This window comes from Rhipicephalus microplus, chromosome X, assembly GCF_043290135.1.
Source record: "Rhipicephalus microplus isolate Deutch F79 chromosome X, USDA_Rmic, whole genome shotgun sequence".
In the NCBI taxonomy this organism is placed as follows: domain Eukaryota; kingdom Metazoa; phylum Arthropoda; class Arachnida; order Ixodida; family Ixodidae; genus Rhipicephalus; species Rhipicephalus microplus.
Window position 1 is genome coordinate 492,829,331 of NC_134710.1, and position 14,375 is coordinate 492,843,705.

The 14,375-nt window shown below is 44.0% G+C and overlaps 2 protein-coding genes and 9 non-coding genes across 15 annotated transcripts in view; 4 read left to right on the top strand and 7 right to left on the bottom strand.

Moving 5' to 3' along the window:
- LOC119161647 (low choriolytic enzyme) overlaps positions 1-14,375 on the top strand; it is a 1,178,895-nt gene that overhangs the window by 820,292 nt on the left and 344,228 nt on the right. The gene's annotated exons all lie outside the window — the stretch shown is intronic.
- The window catches only part of LOC142776727 (uncharacterized), a 239,037-nt gene that overhangs the window by 86,481 nt on the left and 138,181 nt on the right, over positions 1-14,375 (bottom strand). The gene's annotated exons all lie outside the window — the stretch shown is intronic.
- Positions 96-168, bottom strand: TRNAT-CGU (transfer RNA threonine (anticodon CGU)). The gene has a single exon. It is a non-coding gene; the product is annotated as a tRNA-Thr (tRNA).
- On the bottom strand, positions 550-622 carry TRNAT-CGU (transfer RNA threonine (anticodon CGU)). Its single transcript has one exon. It is a non-coding gene; the product is annotated as a tRNA-Thr (tRNA).
- On the bottom strand, positions 1,003-1,075 carry TRNAT-CGU (transfer RNA threonine (anticodon CGU)). The gene has a single exon. It is a non-coding gene; the product is annotated as a tRNA-Thr (tRNA).
- Positions 1,457-1,529, bottom strand: TRNAT-CGU (transfer RNA threonine (anticodon CGU)). The gene has a single exon. It is a non-coding gene; the product is annotated as a tRNA-Thr (tRNA).
- On the bottom strand, positions 1,912-1,984 carry TRNAT-CGU (transfer RNA threonine (anticodon CGU)). Its single transcript has one exon. It is a non-coding gene; the product is annotated as a tRNA-Thr (tRNA).
- TRNAT-CGU (transfer RNA threonine (anticodon CGU)) lies at positions 3,276-3,348 on the bottom strand. The gene has a single exon. It is a non-coding gene; the product is annotated as a tRNA-Thr (tRNA).
- On the top strand, positions 3,992-4,064 carry TRNAT-CGU (transfer RNA threonine (anticodon CGU)). Its single transcript has one exon. It is a non-coding gene; the product is annotated as a tRNA-Thr (tRNA).
- TRNAT-CGU (transfer RNA threonine (anticodon CGU)) lies at positions 4,447-4,519 on the top strand. The gene has a single exon. It is a non-coding gene; the product is annotated as a tRNA-Thr (tRNA).
- On the top strand, positions 4,902-4,974 carry TRNAT-CGU (transfer RNA threonine (anticodon CGU)). Its single transcript has one exon. It is a non-coding gene; the product is annotated as a tRNA-Thr (tRNA).

Here is a 14,375-nt window from a genome sequence, read left to right on the forward strand (position 1 = left end):
TATAACAGACAGTAATGCCAAGGAATGTACAGGGGAAGTTATTAAAATCAATGGAATGTAAATAAGAAGAAAGAAAAGTGGATGAAAAAATTACCAACTGTGAGCAGGAATCGAACCTACGACCTTCGAATTACGCGTTCGATGCTCTAACCACTGAGCTATCACAGCGGCCCTCCCTCCATCCAGTTTTTGGGTTTATCTGTGAATTTAGAAGTAGGAGCGACAGTCAGCGCCATCTATAAGCCAAACAACGAGTGTGAAAACACTCTTATGCGAATGTTTGGCGTCACGTAGCACGTGAACTTAATATGAGCGGGCAGCTGTATAATTGTCCCTCTTATACAACCTAAACACACCAAGTCTGCCAGTACGAGACCCTCGTTCAATGAAATAAGGGAAAGAAGTGTATACCTAAGGGCTCGTTTTTCCGTGTTTTAACACAATATTAATGAGATATAACAGACAGTAATGCCAAGGAATGTACAGGGGAAGTTATTAAAATCAATGGAATGTAAATAAGAAGAAAGAAAAGTGGATGAAAAAATTACCAACTGTGAGCAGGAATCGAACCTACGACCTTCGAATTACGCGTTCGATGCTCTAACCACTGAGCTATCACAGCGGCCCTCCCTCCATCCACTTTTTTGGGTTTATCTGTGAATTTAGAAGTAGGAGCGACAGTCAGCGCCATCTATGCCAAACAACGAGTGTGAAAACACTCTTATGCGAATGTTTGGCGTCACGTAGCACGTGAACTTAATATGAGCGGGCAGCTGTATAATTGTCCCTCTTATACAACCTAAACACACCAAGTCTGCCAGTACGAGACCCTCGTTCAATGAAATAAGGGAAAGAAGTGTATACCTAAGGGCTCGTTTTTCCGTGTTTTAACACAATATTAATGAGATATAACAGACAGTAATGCCAAGGAATGTACAGGGGAAGTTATTAAAATCAATGGAATGTAAATAAGAAGAAAGAAAAGTGGATGAAAAAATTACCAACTGTGAGCAGGAATCGAACCTACGACCTTCGAATTACGCGTTCGATGCTCTAACCACTGAGCTATCACAGCGGCCCTCCCTCCATCCACTTTTTTGGGTTTATCTGTGAATTTAGAAGTAGGAGCGACAGTCAGCGCCATCTATAAGCCAAACAACGAGTGTGAAAACACTCTTATGCGAATGTTTGGCGTCACGTAGCACGTGAACTTAATATGAGCGGGCAGCTGTATAATTGTCCCTCTTATACAACCTAAACACACCAAGTCTGCCAGTACGAGACCCTCGTTCAATGAAATAAGGGAAAGAAGTGTATACCTAAGGGCTCGTTTTTCCGTGTTTTAACACAATATAATGAGATATAACAGACAGTAATGCCAAGGAATGTACAGGGGAAGTTATTAAAATCAATGGAATGTAAATAAGAAGAAAGAAAAGTGGATGAAAAAATTACCAACTGTGAGCAGGAATCGAACCTACGACCTTCGAATTACGCGTTCGATGCTCTAACCACTGAGCTATCACAGCGGCCCTCCCTCCATCCACTTTTTTGGGTTTATCTGTGAATTTAGAAGTAGGAGCGACAGTCAGCGCCATCTATAAGCCAAACAACGAGTGTGAAAACACTCTTATGCGAATGTTTGGCGTCACGTAGCACGTGAACTTAATATGAGCGGGCAGCTGTATAATTGTCCCTCTTATACAACCTAAACACACCAAGTCTGCCAGTACGAGACCCTCGTTCAATGAAATAAGGGAAAGAAGTGTATACCTAAGGGCTCGTTTTTCCGTGTTTTAACACAATATTAATGAGATATAACAGACAGTAATGCCAAGGAATGTACAGGGGAAGTTATTAAAATCAATGGAATGTAAATAAGAAGAAAGAAAAGTGGATATAAAAATTACCAACTGTGAGCAGGAATCGAACCTACGACCTTCGAATTACGCGTTCGATGCTCTAACCACTGAGCTATCACAGCGGCCCTCCCTCCATCCACTTTTTTGGGTTTATCTGTGAATTTAGAAGTAGGAGCGACAGTCAGCGCCATCTATAAGCCAAACAACGAGTGTGAAAACACTCTTATGCGAATGTTTGGCGTCACGTAGCACGTGAACTTAATATGAGCGGGCAGCTGTATAATTGTCCCTCTTATACAACCTAAACACACCAAGTCTGCCAGTACGAGACCCTCGTTCAATGAAATAAGGGAAAGAAGTGTATACCTAAGGGCTCGTTTTTCCGTGTTTTAACACAATATCAATGAGATATAACAGACAGTAATGCCAAGGAATGTACAGGGGAAGTTATTAAAATCAATGGAATGTAAATAAGAAGAAAGAAAAGTGGATGAAAAAATTACCAACTGTGAGCAGGAATCGAACCTACGACCTTCGAATTACGCGTTCGATGCTCTAACCACTGAGCTATCCCAGCGGCCCTCCCTCCATCCACTTTTTTGGGTTTATCTGTGAATTTAGAAGTAGGAGCGAAATTCAGCGCCATCTATAAGCCAAACAACGAGTGTGAAAACACTCTTATGCGAATGTTTGGCGTCACGTAGCACGTGAACTTAATATGAGCGGGCAGCTGTATAATTGTCCCTCTTATACAACCTAAACACACCAAGTCTGCCAGTACGAGACCCTCGTTCAATGAAATAAGGGAAAGAAGTGTATACCTAAGGGCTCGTTTTTCCGTGTTTTAACACAATATAATGAGATATAACCGACAGTAATGCCAAGGAATGTACAGGGGAAGTTATTAAAATCAATGGAATGTATATAAGAAGAAAGAAAACTGGATGAAAAAATTACCAACTGTGAGCAGGAATCGAAACTACGACCTTCGAATTACGTGTTCGATGCTCTAACCACTGAGCTATCACGGCGGCCCTCCCTCCATCCACTTTTTTGGGTTTATCTGTGAATTTAGAAGTAGGAGCGACAGTCAGCGCCATCTATAAGCCAAACAACGAGTGTGAAAACACTCTTATGCTAATGTTTGGCGTCACGTAGCACGTGAACTTAATATGAGCGGGCAGCTGTATAATTGTCCCTCTTATACAACCTAAACACACCAAGTCTGCCAGTACGAGACCCTCGTTCAATGAAATAAGGGAAAGAAGTGTATACCTAAGGGCTCGTTTTTCCGTGTTTTAACACAATATTAATGAGATATAACAGACAGTAATGCCAAGGAATGTACAGGGGAAGTTATTAAAATCAATGGAATGTAAATAAAAAGAAAGAAAAGTGGATGAAAAAATTACCAACTGTGAGCAGGAATCGAACCTACGACCTTCGAATTACGCGTTCGATGCTCTAACCACTGAGCTATCACAGCGGCCCTCCCTCCATCCACTTTTTTGGGTTTATCTGTGAATTTAGAAGTAGGAGCGACAGTCAGCGCCATCTATAAGCCAAACAACGAGTGTGAAAACACTCTTATGCGAATGTTTGGCGTCACGTAGCACGTGAACTTAATATGAGCGGGCAGCTGTATAATTGTCCCTCTTATACAACCTAAACACACCAAGTCTGCCAGTACGAGACCCTCGTTCAATGAAATAAGGGAAAGAAGTGTATACCTAAGGGCTCGTTTTTCCGTGTTTTAACACAATATTAATGAGATATAACAGACAGTAATGCCATATTTTAATAACTTCCCCTGTACATTCCTTGGCATTACTGTCTGTTATATCTCATTAATATTGTGTTAAAACACGGAAAAACGAGCCCTTAGGTATACACTTCTTTCCCTTATTTCATTGAACGAGGGTCTCGTACTGGCAGACTTGGTGTGTTTAGGTTGTATAAGAGGGACAATTATACAGCTGCCCGTTCATATTAAGTTCACGTGCTACGTGACGCCAAACATTCGCATAAGAGTGTTTTCACACTCGTTGTTTGGCTTATAGATGGCGCTGACTGTCGCTCCTACTTCTAAATTCACAGATAAACCCAAAAAAGTGGATGGTGGGAGGGCCGCTGTGATAGCTCAGTGGTTAGAGCATCGAACGCGTAATTCGAAGGTCGTAGGTTCGATTCCTGCTCACAGTTGGTAATTTTTTCATCCACTTTTCTTTCTTCTTATTTACATTCCGTTGATTTTAATAACTTCCCCTGTACATTCCTTGGCATTACTGTCTGTTATATCTCATTAATATTGTGTTAAAACACGGAAAAACGAGCCCTTAGGTATACACTTCTTTCCCTTATTTCATTGAACGAGGGTCTCGTACTGGCAGACTTGGTGTGTTTAGGTTGTATAAGAGGGACAATTATACAGCTGCCCGCTCATATTAAGTTCACGTGCTACGTGACGCCAAACGTTCGCATAAGAGTGTTTTCACACTCGTTGTTTGGCTTATAGATGGCGCTGACTGTCGCTCCTACTTCTAAATTCACAGATAAACCCAAAAAAATGGATGGAGGGAGGGCCGCTGTGATAGCTCAGTGGTTAGAGCATCGAACGCGTAATTCGAAGGTCGTAGGTTCGATTCCTGCTCACAGTTGGTAATTTTTTCATCCACTTTTCTTTCTTTTTATTTACATTCCAGTGATTTTAATAACTTCCCCTGTACATTCCTTGGCATTACTGTCTGTTATATCTCATTAATATTGTGTTAAAACACGGAAAAACGAGCCCTTAGGTATACACTTCTTTCCCTTATTTCATTGAACGAGGGTCTCGTACTGGCAGACTTGGTGTGTTTAGGTTGTATAAGAGGGACAATTATACAGCTGCCCGCTCATATTAAGTTCACGTGCTACGTGACGCCAAACATTCGCATAAGAGTGTTTTCACACTCGTTGTTTGGCTTATAGATGGCGCTGACTGTCGCTCCTACTTCTAAATTCACAGATAAACCCAAAAAAGTGGATGGAGGGAGGGCCGCTGTGATAGCTCAGTGGTTAGAGCATCGAACGCGTAATTCGAAGGTCGTAGGTTCGATTCCTGCTCACAGTTCGTAATTTTTTCATCCACTTTTCTTTCTTCTTATTTACATTCCATTGATTTTAATAACTTCCCCTGTACATTCCTTTGCATTACTGTCTGTTATATCTCATTAATATTGTGTTAAAACACGGAAAAACGAGCCCTTAGGTATACACTTCTTTCCGATATATATATATATATATATATATATATATATTTATATATATATATATATATATATATGCCCATATATCGCCTTTCATGCCAGTCTTCATATTTGTATCTTACTGATATGCACATGTTTGTTTTTAAACAGCACTCGAGCCATAAACTGTATTCTGACGAAGGAGGACCCACGGCCGAAACGTCAATAATATTACTTCGTACGTGCATCTTCTTTCCTATACGAATAATCTTTCCCGGACCCAGCATCGCTTTTGTTTTTGGTATACTGAAACAATGGCTCCGGAGCAGACCACGTCGAAGCACATTTACTTGAGATACCCAAAGAATCTACCATCTATGACGGTAGTAGGAGACTCTCAGGCGAAGCACATTCATCAGTTCTTCGATCCAGCGCTGGTTGATACTCAAGCATTTGTGTCCCAGTGCGGTGCCTTAATCACTGACGTGTCAGCTCTATTAGATTTCGTGCCTCAGAACACCACTAGAATCCTCCTACACGTAGGTACCAACGACCTACTTCGACCCTCAGCACAGGAAGCTTGCGACAGCTACTGTAAAGTTATCAACCATATTGCCAAGGAACGACCCGAAGTCACCTTGATCCACGCCACCCTCATCCTACAAAGGACCAGAAACCGCCGACGATTGCACCCCAGTGAAACTTTCGTGCGTTGCTTCAACCGTGAAGCGTGTTATTTTAACGCTCTGCTAAAGAATTTGTGTCGCAGCTCTCGACTGGTATCTTTCCTGGATCACGGCTTCGAATGGTGGCCTTCGCACCGCGTACTGGCCGCTGATGACTTGCATTTTAATTTTGAAGGGGTTTCGCTCATGGCGAGCCATATTCGGCACATTCGTTACAAGCCATCCAGCGCAATGTCCCACTCCTGGTTGGACAGTGTGCCCACCGATCCACCTCAGCATCACGCAAAGAGGCCTACCGTTGTGCGCGAGTCGTCTGACGCAGCACTAGTGACTGGCCGAAAAATGAGTTGTGCTTTCCCTCAGAAGCCAACATCGCCCCACGAGCGAGTGACGCAGGACTATCGCAACAAGGTTGCTTCCAAAAGTTGCCCGACAGACTCCGCTACGATAGGTTCGTCAATTGGACCTTCGCATTCAGCAAAGGACCCTCCAGATCCCTCAGCCAGTGGTCACCGCTACAAGCTTCGCAGCCATACCCAAACCGTGCGACAGGGACCTGCTGATTGACTACAGACTTTGTCACCCGGTAAAAACACTTCTTGCCCCTGTTAAAAAGAGTTTTTAAGGTTACGGAAAGTTGTAGAAAAACGTGTTCGCAATGACCTACATGTAGATACTTTGAACACCTACTTAACCGCGTCTCTTGCACCTAAGGGTCTACGTATCATTGTGAAACCAGCCCTATCTAACATGTCTCAGCAAAATATAGATAGGTGGGACGACATATTAAGAAATGCTTCACTACAACTCTCTGAGCTACCCTTGATCATTATCGTTCTTCAAGCAGAAAAATCTTGCACCAACAAAATCAAATGTCAGCAAAGTTAAGCCTCTCGTTTAATGAATCCGCCGCACTAGAGACATTCGCATATAAAAATCATCGTGAAATTTACGCATTAAATGTCAAGAAAATGTCGCGTGACGGTGTTTAGTGCCCTAGCCAGAACAATGCATGCAATTACGTCCCTTTGCAAACGAATCCGGTACAAGCTTACTACGATACTTCTTTGTCGCCTTCCACTGACAAACATATCGTCAAGGAGCAGAACAATATAGTAAATATTTCGGACATTGTACTAACTGCTAAGGAGCGCAGTGTTCTGTGCCACGGTCTTACTTTCTGTCCTGACACAGGCGGACACAGTGAATTTCAATTACTGAAAGTCTTGGATATTTTGCCCGCAACTTACGTTTGCGCGAGTTTTTTCATGACCAGCAAAATACAAATGAATCCACAAGCGCATTACCTTCTGGAAAACGTCGGGTACCTCCCTCACAACGAGACAGATGCTTAGATATGTATATCAAAGCTGTACAACGAGACGTACTACAGTCGTATCGAAAGCAAACGCCGTTTCACCGTACCGTAACCACCAGTAAAATGAAAGCATTAAATGCCTTGTTCTCTCGCAATGACATCGTAATCAAGCCTGCGGACAAAGGTGGGGCTGTTGTCGTAATGGAGAAGTCTGATTACGAAGCAGAGGCCCAAAGACAGCTCGCAGACACGAGTTTTTACAAGCGTCTGTTTCACCACTCCACTGAACAATTTAAATCTCTTGCCCAGAGCACTTTGCTAGAGCTTCTGGAAAACAAAAAGGTGCCTGACAATGCGATTCATTGTCTTATTCCCCTAAGTCCTGTTCCAGGTCGTTTTTACCTTTTGCCTAAAGTACACAAGATAAACAACCCCGGCTGTCCCATTATTTCAGGTAAAGGTACTGTCACAGAAAAATTGTCCAGCTATGTCGATTCTCTAATCAGTAGTATCCCGGCGTCGCTTCCGTCTTACGTAAGGGAAACTACCAACTTTGTTTCTGGTATTATTGATCTGATTGTTCCTCAAGGTTCTTTTTTGGTCACGCTAGACGTAGTGTCTTTATACACCAACATTTCGCATGTAGACGGAATAGCGGCAGTCGCCAGGTCCTATGAAGCAGCATCACCGGGTAAATTTGTCGAGAGCTACACATTAGCAGTATTGTTTAGGCTCGTTTTAGAGCTAAATAGCTTTCAATTTGAAGGGCAACACTATGTCCAAGTTAGCGGCACGTCAATGCGTACGCGTATGGGACCCAATACGCCAATATATTCATGGGAAAGCTTGAAAGTGAATTTTTGCAACCCGCGCGCTGAAACTTTTTTATTATAAACGTAACATTGATGAAATTTTCCTTATTTAGCCGCATGGTGAACAGGAGTTGCTTTCTTGCATATCTGACTTTAATGATGCCCATCCATCAATATCATTTTCTTACACCTATTCCACATCAACGCTTAGTTTTGTTAATGTAAGCATTTCGATTGTAAATGATAAGCTATCCACTGCTCTATACAGGAAGCCTACAGACCGGCAACAGTATTTGCACTTTGACAGTAGTCACGTGAAATATTGCAAAACTAGCATCCCTTACAGTCAGGCCTTACGCTTTAAAAGAATCTGCTCAGAGCAATCAGAGTTTGAAAAACATTGCCGAACACTAAAGGATGCTCTAGTAAAAAAAAAACCGCCGCAATTAATTGATGACGCAATAAAACGTGCCGACGTGCATAATCGTAGAACGCTGTTGTGCGCTGCTAAAAACTCGACTTCCTCACCGCAGACAAACTTAGTCCTTACCCATTCTGCGTCAGTTCCACGTGTTTCGGATGTGCTGAGACAACACCACAATATTTTAATGCAAAGTGAACGCTTAAGAAACATTTTCACAGAACCACCTAAAGCAGGGCATCGCAAAGCTAAAACTATTCGAGACATACTCTCATCGTCATCATCGTCGAAAGCAGACAGTCCTGACACGATCGGGTGCCATCCTTGCCAAAAACCGCAATGCAAAGTATTCCATTACATGCGCACATGCCAACATGTCACCAGTGCTGGTTCCAACTTTTCCTTAAAAATCTAAGGCACTCTTGACTGCGATTCCAAGAACGTGATATACATGATAGAATGTGCGCTATGTGAAATACAGTACCTTAGTCAAACAGAAGGGCCTTTTAGACTGCGTCTTAATAACCATAAATCTCATGCTAACACTTTGCCCCACTTGCCCATTTCAAGACACGTGCACCTCCCTGGCCACTCTTTCGAAAATCTACAGGTCACACTACTGGAATCTGGTTTCCACACAAATTATATTAGAGAAGTCCGAGAATCATTCCTCATCTATAAGTTTAACGCCGTCGGATCTGGTCTGAATGAAAACGTAGGAAAACTCAGTTGCCTATCTGCGTAACCTGTATCACCCTGTCCATCTTTTTTCAACCTTGCTCAGCAAGTCACACTACATTGTCTTTATCCGTTGATTACGTAGCAGCTTTGTAACGTCTTTGTCATTTTTATTAGTATTTTATAGTTTTGTTCTTTTTTTCCTTGCTTTTACCGGTCGGATTACTCTTCATGTTTATGCTTTATCTTTTATGCGTTTTATCTTTTATTTGTAAACAACGTGCTCGTGCATAGAATCAATCTCTTTTTACTCGTAGATTAGGTGCACTTCATCTTGTGTGACTCTCATATATATATATATGCCCATATATCGCATTTCATGCCAGTTTTCATATTTGTGTCTTACTGATGTGCACATGTATATAAACAGCCTTCGTGCCATAAACTGTATTCTGATGAAGGCCGGACCCACGGCAGAAACGTCAATAAAATCACTGCGTAGGTGCGTCTTCTTTCCTATACGAATAATTTTTCCCGGACCCAGCATCATTTTTGTATTTGATATATATATATATATATATATATATATATATATATATATACCAAAAACAAAAGTGTGCTGGGTCCGGGAATATTATTCGTATAGGAAAGAAGACGCACGTACGAAGTTATTTTATTGACGTTTCGGCCGTGGGTCCGGCCGAAACGTCAATAAAATATTCTGATGAAGGCCGCACCCACGGCCGAAACGTCAATAAAATGACTTCGTATGTGCGTCTTCTATACGAATATAAATATATATATATATATATATATATATATATATATATAGAGAGAGAGAGAGAGAGAGAGAGATAGATTTTGTTCTAGCTGTGTTATTATTCTCGGGCATAAGTTCGCCCTGCCTACGTTGTCTTATTAAAAGTGTTCATCTAACCGCGCGTTACAAATCTGGTGGATGTGCTGGGTGTGATGCCGAGCCCCACTCGAGTGACGGAGCACAGTCCAGAACCACATTTTTTTGGACCCAACGAGCCGACGCCTGTTCATCAGCGCTGCAATCGACGCCTACGTGGTGAGGGTCCTGAATTTTCACCTTTATCGACTATCCTTAGAACCTCAACGGCTGTGAACGGATACACAACCAACATGACAGCTCAGGTCACTCCAGCCAACATTGTAGTGAACCAACGAATGCTACCAAAGCCTTTTCACGGCGAAACGTACGAGGATGCAGAGGACTGGCTTGAACACTTTGAACGCGTCGCAAAGGCTAACCAATACGGGGAAGAGCGGAAACTTGGGAAGTGTTTGCTTCGCGCTGAAAGATAGCGCACGAACGTGGTATGACAAACATGAAGCTACCTTCCGTTTGCGCGATGACTTTCGACGGGAGCTGCTCGCTGCTTTCCCGAACACAGACCGCAAAGAGAGAGCTGAAGCGGTGGTCCAGACAAGAAATCAGCGAAATAATGAAACCGTCGCCATGTATGTGGAAGACCTGTCTCGCCTATTCCGCCGAGCGGATTCTAATATGAGCGACGACACGAAGCTGCGTCATCTGATGAGAGGCGTGGAGCACGAACTGTTTGCCGGGCTAATTTGAAGCCCGCCGCGCACCGTCGCCGAGTTTCGTTCCGAGGCGACTACAATGAAATGGACGCTACAAAAGCGAGCAAAGTTATACAACCGAGATGCGATCATCACTTCCTTGAACATGTTGCCACCAGTCTTCGGTAACAGCATGAAGCACTGCGCGAGCTGGTGCGGTCTGTTGTGCGAGAAGAGCTCCTGAAGCAGCGTTTTGAGCAGAACGCTCAATGATTTCGTCTCTAGCCTATGTGATCCGTGAGGAGGTCAGGCAGGTAGTACGCGAACCTTCGAGTAACGCACAGACAGAGCCGCTGCTACAACAGGAGACGAGAATTACGTATGCCGAAGTGCTACTAGGCGGACCTTCAGGACATGTGGACGTCGCGGCGGCTACACCTATGCAGTACACCATGCCGCGAAGCACCCTGCAGCCAACGCCAGAGAGCAGACTAAGGAAAAGCGATGCCTGGCACACTCCCGACAGGATGCCGCTTTGTCTCCACTGTGGGGAGGCTGGTCACCTCTACCGAACGTGCCACTACCGCCAGACAGGACTATGTGGTTTTCCTGTCAATGCACCTCGACCATGAAATGGGGAACGTCCCTTCGAAATTGAAGAATACTTGTCAGGTCGTCAAAGCTCAAGTGGCTTCCAACGACACCAACCTCGTGCAACGACAACGGGGAGGTATAGGTCACCTAGCCCCTGACCTTCAGCAAGCTCCCCGAGGTCTCGTTCCCCAAGCCCGCATTGGGAAGACTAGTCAGCGACCTGTGGAGGCAAGGCTGCTGTCGACGCTAATGCAGAAAACCTCCATTGCTGACTCTGAACGACGACCGACTCAGAAACCGGTGTTCGATAAGGACGTTGCTTCCGATTTACGTGTGTTCGTTTACGGCTACTTGGCAGGGACCACAAGTTCACACAGCGGGAGGGCACCTCATCAGCCCTAATGAAATATGCACAGCAAGAATTCGAATACCAGGTTTCACGTACGTCACCAGTTCTATTGTGCTGCCGGAATGCTCAAGAGACTTGATTATCGGCATGGATTTCTTTCGAGCTAGTGGTGCTGTAATTGACTTGCGAGAATCTTCTGTCTCATTCTTTACTAGGCACGTGATTGCTCCCTTTGAAACGGAAGAAAAAGTAAACGACCTTTGTATTGCAGATGATGGCGTCATGGTGCCGCCAAGATCGAGCATATTTGTCGCAGTAACCAACAAAGCATTGAGTGAATTTGTAGGATTTGCTGACAACAATACTGCCTTAATACTTCAAAAAGGGATCTGCATGGCATGAGGCCTTGTTAAGTTACGTGGCGGATGTGCAAATGTTCTACTTACAAACTTTGGAAATGAGATGCAGCACGTTGCAAAGTGAACCATCATCGCCAGTTTGAATGATTTCATCCAGGTTACAGAGCTGCGTCCATTCGAAACCAATCAGTCTAATTTCCAAGACATGGAGTCTGTCCTTGCATCCATCGACATCAGGTCAGGGTTACTACCAAGCGAGAAAGAGCAAATAGAGGGTCTTGTGAGGAAATTCGCCGAATGTTTCTCGTTGTCATCTAAAGGTCGATGCACTTCTATCGCCAAACATCGCATCATTGTCGACGAGTCAGTGAGGCCAATATACCAGCATTTTTACCGAGTGTCACCAAGAGAAAGAGAAGCTATTGGTAATCAGGTTAAACGAAATGCTCAAAGACGATGTAATCCTGCCTTCATCAACTCCATGGGTGTGAACTGTTGTTCTTGTGAAGAAAAAAGACCAAACCTCACGCTTCTGCATTGATTACCGGAAGCTCAACGCCGTCACCAATCGGGATCTTTATCCTCTTCCAAGAATCGATGACACTCTGGATAGGCTGCGAAATGCCAGGTATTTTTCCTCATTAGATCTTAAAAGTGGATATTGGCAGAGAGAAGTTGACAAAAGAGGAAATGCCTTTCGTATGGCTTGCCGAGCAAGATGATGCCTTCAATGAGCTACGAAAATGTCTTCAAAGTGATCCTGTTCTGGCGCACTTTGACGAGGAAGCGGAAACCGATATCCACACAGATGCAAGCAATTTAGGTCTTTGGGCCATGCTCACCCAATGAAAAAATGGACAAGAAAGCGACATTGCGTATGCCAGTCGCACTCTTTCGAAATCTTAGTTGAACTACTCAGTGATCGAGAAAGAATGCCTTGCCGTAATATGGGCTATCAGAAAGTTTCGACCATATTTATACGGTAAGTCTTTTCGAGCTATAAGCGACCATCATTCGCTTTGCTGGCTGACTAATCTGAAGAACCCATGTGGACGGCTTGCACGGTGGAGCCTGTGATTACAGGAGTATCATATCACGCTTTTGTATAAGTCAGGTCTAAAGCACAGTCATACGGATTGCTTGACACGTGCTCCAATTCAACCTGCTGCTTCTGCTTCCACAGAGGATGGTGAAGATTTTGTTTTCTTTGGAGCTGTGACACCATCAGAGATAGCACAACATCAGTGATCCGACCCTGAGATAATTCTCTTGATCAAGTACCTACAAAGACAGCCTGTCAATGTTTCATGACATTTTGTCCTCGGCTTGTCAGCGTTCGTCCTACAAAACAACAACTTGTGTAAAAGGAACTTTGACAACAATACAGCGACATTCCTGCTTGTCGTCCCTTCACTTCTGCGGCTAGAGGTTTTGGAGGCTTGCCACGATGAACCATAAGCTGGACATTTAGGAGTAAGCAGAACGTTAGCACGCATCCGCACTAAATACTACTGGCCAAAGTCGCTTAGCTCTGTACGGCACTATGTCAGAACCTGCCGAGACAGCCAAAGACGTAAAAACCCACCGCTAAAACCAGCAGGTCTCCTTCAACCGATGGAGCCACCAGAGGTCCCATTCACACAAGTCGGAATAGACTTCCTGGGCCCATTTCCTGCGTTGTCATAGGGAAAACGGTGGATAATAGCTGCGACCGACTATTTAACCCGATATGCCGAGACAGGGACTCTTGTTAAAGGATCAGCTGTTGAAGTAGCCAAATTCTTCGTCTCCAACAATGTAGTGCGGCACGGAGCTCCAAGAGCGGTGATCACGGACCGAGGAACTGCATTTACGACCGACCTGATGAAATGTATTATGAAATTGATGCACAACAGTCATAGAAAAATGACTGCCTATCATCTTCAAGCGAATGGTCTTACCGAACGACTGAACCGAACGCTGGCTGATATGTTGTCAGTGTACGTTGATATAGAACGCTGTACTTGGAATAAAATATTACCCTATGCAACAATCGCCTCTAACACTGCAATGCAAGGGACAACACGGATGATGCCATTCGAAATTGTTTTTGGGTGGGCGGTAACGACACCTTTAGATTAATGTGACCTATTGACGAGATGTCCGAGAATGACTATGACGTTCACGACTACATACAAAGAGCAGAAGAATCCAGGCAGCTGGCACGATATCGCATTCTGCAACAGCAGAAAACCGACACGCACCGATACAATCTGCGAAGAAGGGTCGTTGAGTACGCACCAGGAGAGAGAGTATGAGTGTGGATGTCTGTACAAATATGTGGCCTGTCAGAAAAACTGCTTCGCCGCTGTTTCGGTCCGTACAGAGTGCTCCACCACGTCGACTCACTCAACTACAAAGTTATGCCAGAGGGACAGGATATTTCATCGCGACGGCGGCATCGCACGGAAACTGTGCATTTTGGCAGGGTAAAACCGTATCACGACAGGCAGTGAAACGCCGAGGACACAAAGTTGTT